Source organism: Poecilia reticulata, linkage group LG23 (assembly GCF_000633615.1).
Source record: "Poecilia reticulata strain Guanapo linkage group LG23, Guppy_female_1.0+MT, whole genome shotgun sequence".
Lineage (NCBI taxonomy): Eukaryota > Metazoa > Chordata > Actinopteri > Cyprinodontiformes > Poeciliidae > Poecilia > Poecilia reticulata.
The window spans coordinates 10,349,803-10,362,340 of NC_024353.1; the positions used below are offsets into that span (position 1 = coordinate 10,349,803).

At 38.4% G+C, this 12,538-nt stretch overlaps 1 long non-coding RNA gene across 1 annotated transcript in view; it reads right to left on the reverse strand.

Annotated features, from left to right (window-relative positions):
• Positions 1 to 12,538, reverse strand: part of LOC103459477 (uncharacterized) — a 33,239-nt gene that overhangs the window by 10,908 nt on the left and 9,793 nt on the right. The window contains exon 4 of the long non-coding RNA XR_532754.2: positions 11,434 to 11,549. This is a non-coding gene — a long non-coding RNA (uncharacterized LOC103459477). The remainder of the gene's footprint in view (positions 1 to 11,433; positions 11,550 to 12,538) is intronic.

Sequence of the window (12,538 nt, forward strand, 5' to 3'; positions counted from 1 at the left end):
CAGGGTTGAATACAAACATTACTACACTTTGCAAATTTCCATTCGTGAAGCAAATTAAAATGCTTAAGCCAGAGTAAAAATAGTCTGGTGGTTGTAATAAGGCGAACATTTGCACAAAGAGAAGAGTTTTTGTTTCTGGCAGATCTCTTGTTGCATCAAGCTGTAGAACATGCTTGTGTGGGTTTCTTTCCCATATGAGTTGGAAAGGTAAAGAATAAGAGGAGGAGGTGTAACAAACTCAAGGACAATTTTAGCCTTAATGTTCCTCCACCATATTTCCAGCAACAGCGCCTGAAGCGAGGACTTTCAAACGAAGGTACAGCTGAACCCTGGACATTCCTCCTCGTCATAGGAAAGTGGGGGTTATTTTTATCTTTCTCCTTCGTACTCAATAAATCGACAGGGATTCAGGCAGTTCTTCCTTGATCCGGGCAGGATGGCGAGCTTAAGGAGGGATTCCTGGCCCATTCCACAGCAATCTCAATGCCAGTGTTGGGAGTAATGTTGCCTCGATGGTCCATCTGCTCTCTAAATCTTGGCGTCTTAATCTTAAAACCTCGCCTTTCAATACCGCAACCGCCCAGATTCTATGATTTCCAAATGTGCAAAACAAACGTGCAACTTAAGTCTGCTTTCATGTAATATCAGACTTTGATAACTTCAAATCCCTAAGCAGTTTAATATATTTTGGTAAAGAACACTGCCTCCAGATATGCAACAAGAAAAGGAATTGCTGTTCGTTTTGATCAGTAGAATTTAAGAGAAAGACTTTTAGGAGCACCAGAGGAGCAAAATACTTCTGATGCGAGAAGCCTATTCACTGAGCTTTAATATTCCATTTCTACCACTGTACTCCGCAATCACAAAGGATTCACTTTCTTACTTCGCTCTGTAGTTTTCCATTTTCACTCTTCCCACAATCTTTCTGCAACTCTCTCAGCTTCTTCTTAGGCTCTTGAGTACTGCGCTCTCAGAGACTGGAATCATCATACTGGAGATTTAAAACTCAGTGGAGTAAAGCGGTCGGTGAAGTCCCTGGTGGCTCCTTCTCTTTGTAGAGCAGACCCAAAAATAAAGGGTTCAAAACCAGCCGGGGATAAAGGAAACAATCCATCATGTGGGTTGAAAAACCTCCACTTGTGGTCAGTTATGATAATGGCGTATTTTTTTTCCCTGTGTGTGGATGTCCAGAATGCAAACAAGCAACTGCAGTTTTCACAGAGCAGTGAGATTTTAAATATGTTTCCGTATTAAGAGCCTAGAAAGTTTTGATGTGACCACAAACAGTCTTAAATTTTATTCCTGTTAAAAGCTACAAAATAGTTGACCAGGTTGGAAGTTCACCTTCCATCATGACAGCAACCCTAAACATTCAGCCAGAGTTATAATTAGATGATTCTGAACAAAGTATATTCTTATGTTGTAATCACCCAGACAACGTCCAGACCTAAACCCAAATGACAATCTGTGACAAAACATGCAGATGTTATCCATCCAATCTGACTGAGCTTGAGTTGACCGTTTTTGAAAATAATTTGTAATACTGCTAAATAAATGACTAAATAAAATACATGCGTAAAGAAACAAAAGATTTGTAGCTGTGTAAATATAGCAGAATGCGTTTCTACAAAGTGTTGATGTATTGGGCCCAGCAATGCTTTGTGATTAACACATAAAAACCGCAGTTTAATTGTTTGGCTTGTGTAAGAAACTCTGAAAGAGAATGTTAGAAACATTGTGTGTGCCATGAAATGTCTTCTCAAGTACTAACGCCTCGGTAATAGATTTTACCATCAAAGCAAACATCTAAAGCACAAATGCCTTTGTATTTTTCACAAATACGATTTTTCTTCTCGGAACAGTCCCAGGCCCAAAATTTTAAATCTGGTAATATAGTGGGTTTTGATTCTGGGCATTTGCTAAACACCCAAGCGCCTTACTAAACTGCACTCTGCAGCACATATTTAAACGGCAACACACATCACACCTACAGGCTGCTTAGAGAAAGTCATCTCCTGTCTCCTGCAACTAAGCAGCTTTTCTATAGCAGTCAGGGGATTAAGCGCCATGCTTAAGGCCATTTCGACATATGATTTCTTTGGTTATTACTCAGTGAGCGGAGAGAGCATTAGTCATTTACTTTACTGACTGGTCTGAGAATTTGAACTGGCAGGCCTCCAGGATCCTGCTAATTTTTCCAGGCTGCAGTTGGCATTAAGCAGCACGAGCATTTGACAAAGCTCTGGGATAGGGTTGGAAGACTTAACCATAGCCATCTCTGCAGCATTGCTTTTCAGCTGACGTTTTGAAGACTATAGATTTTGATTAGATTAGTCATCTTGAGAAACAGCTGTTTTCATAATGGAATCTCTTTTTGCCCATCTTCAGGCAATGTCTGTGTGGGGATTGCTTTTTATTTTTATTTATTTTTAAAACAGACTGTTGTCTCTTAGCAAACTTCTTTAAAAGAATGTTAATGTCTGAAATAGAGGTTACTCCCATTGAATAACATAATGCTTTTCTAAACCGAGCTAGACGAGATTTAATGACAATAAGTTTCCCTCTACTCACTATTGTGCATAAACACATTTAGAAATAAAGTTTGTGTTTAATTTTTACCCAATTGTGTTTTTAATTTGTACGATTCATGGGCCATTTGTGTTAGCAGTCTTCATTTTTGAATCTTTTGGTGCTGCACAAGTCTTATAAAAGATACAAATTTACACAAATTTGATAGTTGAAAAAAAACGGCCAATTCTCCAGCAAATAGCCAAAATAAACGTATGTGCAATTTGGAGGTGTGTGCTCTCAGTTGCAGGTCCTACCTTCAAGAAACCAGTCCATACTTGTTCTTAGAAGTATACGCCTATTACAGGAAAACACATTGTTACTGCTGCTAACATTTTTTGTTGTAATTAAAGCAGCTGTTACATGCAACATAATCCTTCTGGGCTTGGGGTTGATTAACCAGTGTGGCCAATCCAACCCCAACTATGATTACTAAATGACATTAGTGGCAGGCCATTCTTAACAGCTAAGCTACTACTACCAGACGGCACACTATGGAAGTCTATATTCAATTGCAAGTTGCTACTGTCCAAGATCACCTATTTGGGGAGCTGACAAGGAGACAGCTAGTTTCAACCACATCTGCTTAAGACAGAGTTGTCGCACACATACTTTTCACACCTGAACAGAATTGTTCTGACTGTCAAATAATCAATTTGTTGTTGTGTTTTTTTATCTTAGATACACACACCAAACCTTAATACGTAAAGATATTCAATTTAAAAACACTAAACTTTTGTCAGCAAAGAAAAATGTAACACTCTATTCTTTCATTTATATCCCATCTCCTTTACACGGGAGGAAATCCTTCCTTCGGCACAAAACACTTTCAAAAACAAAACAACCTACACACAGACCATTTCAGACACCACCACACACCGAGAGGCCCACACAAACAGGCAAACAAACTTGCAGTGGCACATACTGCACCATGGGAAATGCACGCATTGCACAGAAGGGACAGTGTCATAAAAAAAGGCAAGAGTAGAAGAAAGAACTTGAGCAGATGCATCTCTGAATAGACATGCAGACATCGTCACACCGTCGCATCCCGCTGGTTTACTCCCACGTCCAACAAGGACAACGGAAATAAAGGGAAGGAGCAGAAAAATTTGGTTTGAAGTAGCTCAGGGAAATGTTAAAGCATGCTGAAGTCTGTCTTCTAGATGCCCTCGGCAGGATGGGTGTGTGGCAGCTTGAGGCTCAGCGATCCATCGTCTGCTGCCAAGGTTTATAAAAAATAAATAAATAAAAATAATGCAGACCTGACAGACAGGCTGGCTCCTTTTCAAAGAATATGCTCACATATGACAAAATACACATGCAAACACAACAATAACAGAATGTTTCTCATTCATGCAAAAAAAAAAAAAAACAGGGGGGAGAAATATATATTTACATATACACAACATGCAAAAAACACCTGCACAGAAAGCCCAGCTGAAGCTCCGCTCAGAGACTTGTTTTTCCTTTTAAGACCACATGCCTTGAGACAGTTATTCAGCAGAGATGAGTTTCAGTCATTGCAAACTGATTAATCTTAACCACATTTAGTGGGAAAACATCTGCTGTTCCCCTCATCTCCATAGGGCAGCTTTTAAAATACCCTTGTTTACTCCCCAACAGCTGCACTCAAGAATCAACTCTTGTTTCTCCAAAATACATCGTTAGGTAAAACAATCTTTATCAAGCCAGCAGCCATTTCTAAAGATATATTTTTTTAAACCCCAAACGCAGAGCTTATTTTTAAACTAAAAAAATAAATGAAACGAGACAGAAGAAAAGATGCAGATCTCCGTTTTTGCTCTCTCGTGTTCAAGCATTAACCCAGGTGTCTGAATATTTTCACTGCCTGCATCACTAACAGTTTTCCAAGGAAATATTTTAGGTTATATAAAATGGGGTTTGTATTTAGTATCTTCATAAAGACATATGGACTGACTTTTTAAAAATAATAATAAAAAAAAAAACTAGGGAATACATTTTTGATCTAAATGATCAAACTAAACATACAATGACATGAGACCTTGCTGAGTAACTTTTAATAACTCCCCTTACCCTCTCCATTTTTAGTATTAAAATCTAATTAAAAAAAATTCCCCATCATCCACTAGATTAAAATATTTTTTCTCCCGTCTTGTAAATCAACAATTTTGGATACTTTCCAGCTCAGCTATCATGCCACCAATATACATGATCCCAAAGGGTTGTGCTACGAATAAAGTTTTTAGAGATTACTATGGTGGGTCGCATTCTACTGTTCATTTTCTGTTGACAAAGGAAGATCAGAATCATATTTGAAGCTCGTCATCAAACACGTGCTTGAAATAAATTGTGTTAAGCCACAGACTGGCCTTCAGTCACACCTGCCTAATGTGGTCCTTTGGGGAAAATAACATCTCACCCCTTAGCCAAGATGAAGCTATCTTTAGATTTCACATGCTGAGAATTGTTTCGTGGATTCTCAAAGCAAGGCAAAAGAAAAACATGGCTTCTCCTGATTTTTATTTCTTTTTTTAAATCTGTACTGTCATATTTTATATTGCAAATGTGTTTTTGTCTAAAACAAACTTGCTTGAGGTCTGCATTTTACCACAAACATACACCAGCTTTCAAGATGTGGATGTGAGTGGACAGTCTGTGTGTCAGAGGGTCTTTGTGTGTATAGGTAAAGAGTGTGTGAAGGTTGGTGGGGTGCCATCAGGGCCGCTTACTGAGCTGTGAAGTGAGCTGATGGCCAGGGGGGCCGGGGTGTCACATCTGTTTAAAAACGGTTTGGCTTGTTTACCACATCCTCTCCACCATTCTGCTACCATGCTTAAAGCCAAGTGATCTTTCTCAATATCACTTCCATGTCTTTAATTTTTCCATCTCGTATAGGAAGAACTTGGCCTGGGACTTTGCATAAAGAAGTGTACGTAAAGCACATATTATAGAACAACAACAGGGTTTAAACAAAATTCAAGGACCTTTTTTGAACCCCATGAGGTTGACCTGGATAAAAAGGGTACCTACTGAAGTAAATGTTTAACTTCAAGATTTTAAACAAAGTGATCAAGAGGACCATCTTGATGAGTGGGTTGATATGTTTATTCTCCACCTAGTTAGAGAAAATTCAGGCCAACTCTCAACTCACTACGGCAAAAGAATAAACACCAGCCGAACAAACTCAAGGCTGTTCATACGCAAACCAGCCGCCAGCTTGATGCGCACTCCCATCTGCCAACAACTGTGTTAAATGGACTGTTGCTATGGTGAGTTACAGTAATGTATATTTAAAGTTGTTCTGTATAAAAATGTACAAGGGAATAAGACTAAACAACCATATTTTGAATATTAACTCCAGTTATAATCCATCATACTTATATCTTCTCTTGCATGGAATCTATCAGTGAAAACATTCTCCACCTTTACTTTGAAATGCATACATAACATGAGTCCGACGCATCTGCAAAAGATCTTTGATTAAATTAAGTCACCAATATCCTTACCACCCACACCCCCCGCTGTGTGCTCATGTTGCCACTTGAACACTTTCCAAAGCTTAATGTGAGGCTTTGATTCGTTCCAAAGTACCAAATGCTCTCATTTCAAACAAAACTGAGCACAAATGTTTTCACATTTTTGTCACATTAGATCCAGAAAAATTCAAAAATATTATACTCTGGCTTCATGAGAGAAAATTGTTCACGATTGTACATAAAAAGAATGATAAATATGAAAATTGGCATGCTTTTATGTTTAAAAGCACGCCCTTTGTCAAATCAAACTTCGATCCAGTTACATCTGCGAGCAGTGTGCGTCTCTGCACATCACTGCGAAAACACAACCCTCACAGTGAAATAGTGTTGCCGCTATGCATTTCTTCAAAAGGGAAAATGGTCAGCTGAACATGATGCATTAGTACACAAAATGAAAAACGGTTAATTTCACTGGGATTACATTGTGTTGGTCTAGCACATAAAATCCCCACAAAATACATAGAATCCATCAGTACATTCTATGTATTCTGTTCCCCAGGAATACATTAGGGTTCCCTAGGACCCTAATGTCCTGGGGAACAATACTTGGAGGGATCCACAACTGTAGTTTTAAGTTTAATCCCAACATAAAATATTCATTGTTTAAATTACAAGTATTTATTTGCTAGTGAGTTTTGAGCAGCTTAAGAGCTATCTAATGACTGGCTCTGGCACACCAAGAATTTGTGGCAACTCCAGGGTACAAATCTCCTAAATCCCTTTAAGCTCGCTGTGCAAGGTTCGCTGTTGTTAAATTTGGAAACTGAACGCGATACGATTGACAGATTTGTGGCATTTTTAGAAATCGGGAAAGTTTCGGTATTTGCACAAAGCGCAGATACTCCTGACAGCAACAACATGGCAGCACCTGAAGGTATGTCGACAGCTGCATTAAATCAGACGAACCTTGAGATGCACATGGCTAATATACAAGCCTGGCCATGGATGGGGCATGCAAACCTATCGAGAATCGTTGCATCAAGGTCCTGAATCTAAATCAACACGGGCGCACTTTCCCCACACACATTGTTTCAGGGTGAGATGAAACCTGCAAGCTGTGCACACAGGTTCCCCTCTCACACTAAATATTTCATTGACAATAAACATTGAAGGGATTGATGGGTAGCTGAGCTAGTTGAGAGAAGAGGAGCAAAACAAAAAAAAAGGTTAGAGCGCTGCCCAATCTTGAATTGAGCACCATCTTTTTTTTTTTTTTCCATTTTACACATTGTTGACCGGCCTTGTGTGTAATGAGACTCAGTGCTTGTTGTACTAAAAAGGGGGCGGACATCACTGAGCTGAAAGTGAGGACGGAGCTCTCACCCCTCCACTGGCCCATTTAATTACTGCAATCAGATCAGAAATTACTGGAAACAACTTCAGTTACTACAAAGTCCCTTTTCATATATTAGGAAGCACTGCAGGGCCCTTCTGGTCAGGTGTTTGTATATGAAGAGGAAGCAGGTTGTTAAAGCCCCTCTGAGTCCAAAGTTTCTTCCTCATCAGCCTATATAAGGAGTCAACTACAGAGTGGAGCTATACAATATATTGAATGTGTGGAATACTACAACCCCACAACACTGCTTGGATGCAATATTTGGTAATATTGCATCCAAGCAGTGGAGCTATACAATATATTGAATGTGTGGAATACTACAACCCCACAACKCTGCTTGGATGCAATATTTGGTCAGATACGGGATTTTGAAGAAAACCAACCTGGATTATCGCTACTGAAATTCTCCTTGCAATTTTCAGCAGTAGTATTGCAGCTAACTTTTTACTGCAAAATATTGGGAAAATAAATTAGTTTCAGTATTTGTCTTTGTCTCTAGGAATGCCTCAAAACTAAGCTAGTGGTCGTTTCCTGAATTAGGTCTCAACATGATATAAATGATTAAAGTGTCAAAACTAAAAATGTTTTGTCACACAGACTAAACCTCTCTTGTTTTAGGCAATTAAGATAATTGGAATTATTGTTATTAACTGAATGCCAAAATAGATTTTCTCTTTAAGTTTAAATCAAAACTTAAAATTCCTAAGTTTAGATTTACCAATATCACCGATTGATTTAAACAATTTGTTAAGCCCGAGGCCATGGCTTTAATAGATTCTAAGTTAATGCAGAACAGTCGAGTCAACTGGAGACACCTGGGAACATTTTCACTAACCATCCTAACAGTTTTCCGTGAGTGACATCGTGGATAAATTAAAATAAATCAATCAAAATATCAGAAACATGTTTGTGGACCTTCACAAGTCTAGTAAATTGTTGGGTATTATTTCCAGATGCCTGAAAGTGCCACATTCATTTTTACAAATAATTTTCTACTGAAGAATAAATAACCATGTAATATCCTGTCATGTTCAGGAAGAAATTATGTGACCAAGAGATGAAGTTTGGGTGTAAAATGTGACCAGCAGTCACTGGGTTTGGCTGAAACTGGTCAGCAAAGTGGAAGTAGTTAGTCTAATAATATCTACAATATTTGACCCTAATTAACCAGTCTAAAATGCCAAGTAAATATTTATTTTAATACAATGCATGTAAATACCTGGTTTGGTCTCACTGTGATTAGGCATGAAGGGCTAAACAGCCCTGACATTGAAATATGAAGTTTTCCTCAGTAGCTTTTTGTATTACAAATAAAAAATAAAAGCATGACAAGACTCTTTTTGTTGTGTTGAGAAACTTTTTTTTTTTTTCTGGTGGGTTTGATGATTAGATTCCTTGCAGCTAGTTAACACGGCAAGAGACAAAACCACTGTCAGACTATCTTAGTATTTTTACCATTTATAATGAAACTGTACTAAAATTGTGTTACACTGAAAACGCACATGTAACATCCCCATATCTGTTTGTATACACATTTGTTTTAAATGCATGCGCCTTTCTGCAGGATGTAAAAAAAAACCCCCAAAGACATCAGTCATTGCTGGCAAAAAAAAAAAGAAAGAAAAAAAATTTGCGTTTTTCTAAACAGAGTGTCTCATCTTTTTCCAACTGCAGCAATCAGTCACCATACATGCAGTGCCATCTGGGACTACCTACCATCCTGTCTTGATGGATTGCAGAGGTGTTCATGCTGGAGATACTCACCCACACTTTTTACAGTTTCTCCTCCTTGCTCAGCAGGATCACATACTTTTTTTATTTGCAAGATCAATATCACTTAAGGGCAGTACAACCACAATTAAGCCCCAAAATGTATTTATTTTTCTCGGCGGATAAATTAACTCTTACGCTGGAGAGTTTTAGAAGGTGGCAGGGGGGTATGTTAAAACTGACTTTTGAAAAATTGTAATCATGGGCGTACGAAGTAAAAATTGTTTAGTAATGGGACTCAAATAAAATTGATAGTTAATTGCAAAGTTTGTCACTTGAGCGCAAGACTTATGGGCGTAACAAACGACTATACAAAAATTTCCGGATCAAGCTTTTCCAATGTTAAAAATAAATATGCATTAAAAATGTGGTTAATAGCATTAAAATTTATAAAGCGCAACATCTATGGAATTGAAATTAACACATTAAAGTCCAGACCCTAGGAATAATCATCAAGTTAGTCCTTCTCCACACTTTTTGTTTTCATTAACCCCCTTTACTCAAACATAGCTGAATAAAATCCACTGCAACTAGCTGCCTTCAGAAGGTCACCTTATCTCTAGAGTGCAGTTATGTTCAATTTAAGTCGCAATAGAAATTCAGTTATTCTTTAAAGGCCTTGGAGGTTTGTCAGATATTAGTAAAAAAAACAAAATTACTTTGTAGAGTTCACACCGGACAAGTCGGGGTTAAAGCTGCTAAGCATTTCGAAGGAGGATTGGGTTATGAAACAAAATCCCAAGTGTTGAACTTCTCACAAATCTCTTAGAATAGATTGAGTATGGCACAACTGTAAATCTACCAAGCCACGATCATCCACCTAAGCAGACAGTCTGGGAAAGGAGAACATTAATCAGAGAAGCAGCCAAGGATCGGCGAAGATCCACAGCGCAGGTGGGAGAATCTGTCAACACGGCGACTATTAGTTGTGCTCGCCACCAATTTGGCCTTTACGGAGCAGATGCAAGAAGAAAGACATTGTTGAAAGGAGGCAAGAAGAAGTCATGTTTGTGCTCCATCGTAAGCCATGTAAAGAACTGAGCAAATATGGAAGATGTGATTTGGTCAGATGAGACCAAGTTCAAACATTATCCTATCCGACTAAGCCTGATCTATTTCCTAAAGGAAAAACGGGCAGTAATTTCACTTCCTACATCTACAAAACTGTTAGTGACACAGACTTGCAGCTGTAATTGCAACAAAACACGTGGGAGTGGGAGGATAAGAATTTTAAAATGTCATTTTCCAACAACATCCACCCAGAACTGTGTTTCAAAAATGTTTACATGTTAATCTTAAACCTTTTAACGTGTCAAAATGTCTTCCATCAATAAATACTATGCATCACTCAATATCTTCTATGTTAAAGGTAGCTAGCTAGCTGTGACAGCAAATCAAATATGCACTTACATTTTTATTGGACCACTGAATGCAGACATACCTACACTTATACTCGGAGCATTTGCTATTCACTGCTCCCTAATGGCACACTGTGCGGACTGTACAGCTCTTAAAAGAGTGGGACTCTTTAAGCTTGAACTTGGTAAAAGCAAACACATTAAGTGAATAAATTTAATACCGCATGATATATAGAGGAGCAACGATGCCATTAATATTTTATTTATTGCTGCAGCACAAATAAACACATATAACCAAGGGAAATGTAACATTACTTTAGTTATTCATAACCTCAAACTGGAAAAAGGGAATCAAAAGGCTCTTAAATAAAAAGCTATACCTCGTCTTCATCAGATTAACTACACAGACATGTTCTGAAATAAGGGAAGATGAAGGTAGATGCTTCATAGTTAGACATGTACACAACATGTGCACCATCTATCTTCATCAACAGAACTAATACAAGGTTAAGTTTAAATGGACATCACAGAGTATACAAACAATACCTCTGTGCTTTTCAACCGTTTGTGTTTGGGTGTGTGTCTGCGTACTCGGACGGTTTTGACAAATGTGTGTCCGCCGGTGCGTGCGTTTGTGTGTGCCTAGTGAGAAAGAATGTCTGTGTGTGTGGCAAACACACCTGACAGATGAAAAAGGCCCGGGGCCCTCTGGGGACCAATTTCCCCAGTCTGTTCCAAAGGCCTGTTCATTACAACGAACAGGAGGAAACAATACTCCACAGCTCGCCAACTTCATTTGCTGCCATTTTCTCTCATTTTGCCTTTCACTCGCTCTCCCTCGACACCGCCCCGAAGACCCGGCGATTTCCCCACAGCGTACCTCAACTTGAGCCTGTGAAGCCGAGATTGGTTGCGCCAGGTCCGTCTGGGTTTTGGAGCCATTGCCCTCTGCCTCGAATGTTTTCTCATTCCCTCGCTTTTTCATCTGTCATCTTTCTGAGAGGAAAAATACACCAGACATTGTGGTATTAGCTTTCATTTGTTAGTGTTGCACACAAGCATTTGTGTTGGCATTGTAGAGGCACAAGAAGAATGCTGGCTATTTATGAGACGTCGGAATGACAATATTCATTGCCAACCACCAATATTTTCCTTATCAAAGTCTCATTTCAATGTTTCAAGAAATTATGAGATTTAGCCTCCGTCATATCAAGAGGTCCAGGTTTTTAGAGCATTCTGTTGCTGTGTGATGTTTTTGATTATACATGCTGACGTTCCACATTTATTGAATGTGTGTTTTATATAGATTTTCTGATCCGTCATGAAAAAACAGAAAATGTACCTGTAAGTACAGTGCTGCATAGATAAGGGGCAGTAATGAGCCACATAGGGACAATGGAAGCAGAAAAGTACAATAAATACAGTTGGAATAGAACTGCTTCTCCTTCCTCACTGGCAATCTTCTTCAATGAAGCAGCCAGATAATATGAGCTAAATCAGTTTTTCTAACTAAAATCAGTTTTGGGCTTTATATATAGCCATAAACCTCACTGAATGTCACCATTTTTCTAACCCTTTTCCTTTTTATTTCAGGGGTATCAGAATAAATAGGCCAGAACAAAAATGCATGCCACACAACACACTTTTTGTTTTTTGGAAAATTTTTTTAGAAACTACGAATCATTTTATTTTAATCTGATTATAATAAACTACTTCGTTTATCAGATGATGTAATTCAAACGCAATAAAGCTGTAGTTGTCATGTCTAAATGTGAAAAGATAGCTTTACACGGAAATACTCAGGCTTGAGTCATTTAACAAACATTCCTACTAGAACGTGTGTCCTTGTTCACGCATTTTTCAATCTTAGAAATGACGCCTAATAAATCTGGAAATTACATTTTCTGCTAGAAATGAGATCCATTGCAGGAAGGGAGATATACGGGTTTATTTCCAAAGAGAAACTACGCCTAAATTAGGCAGCT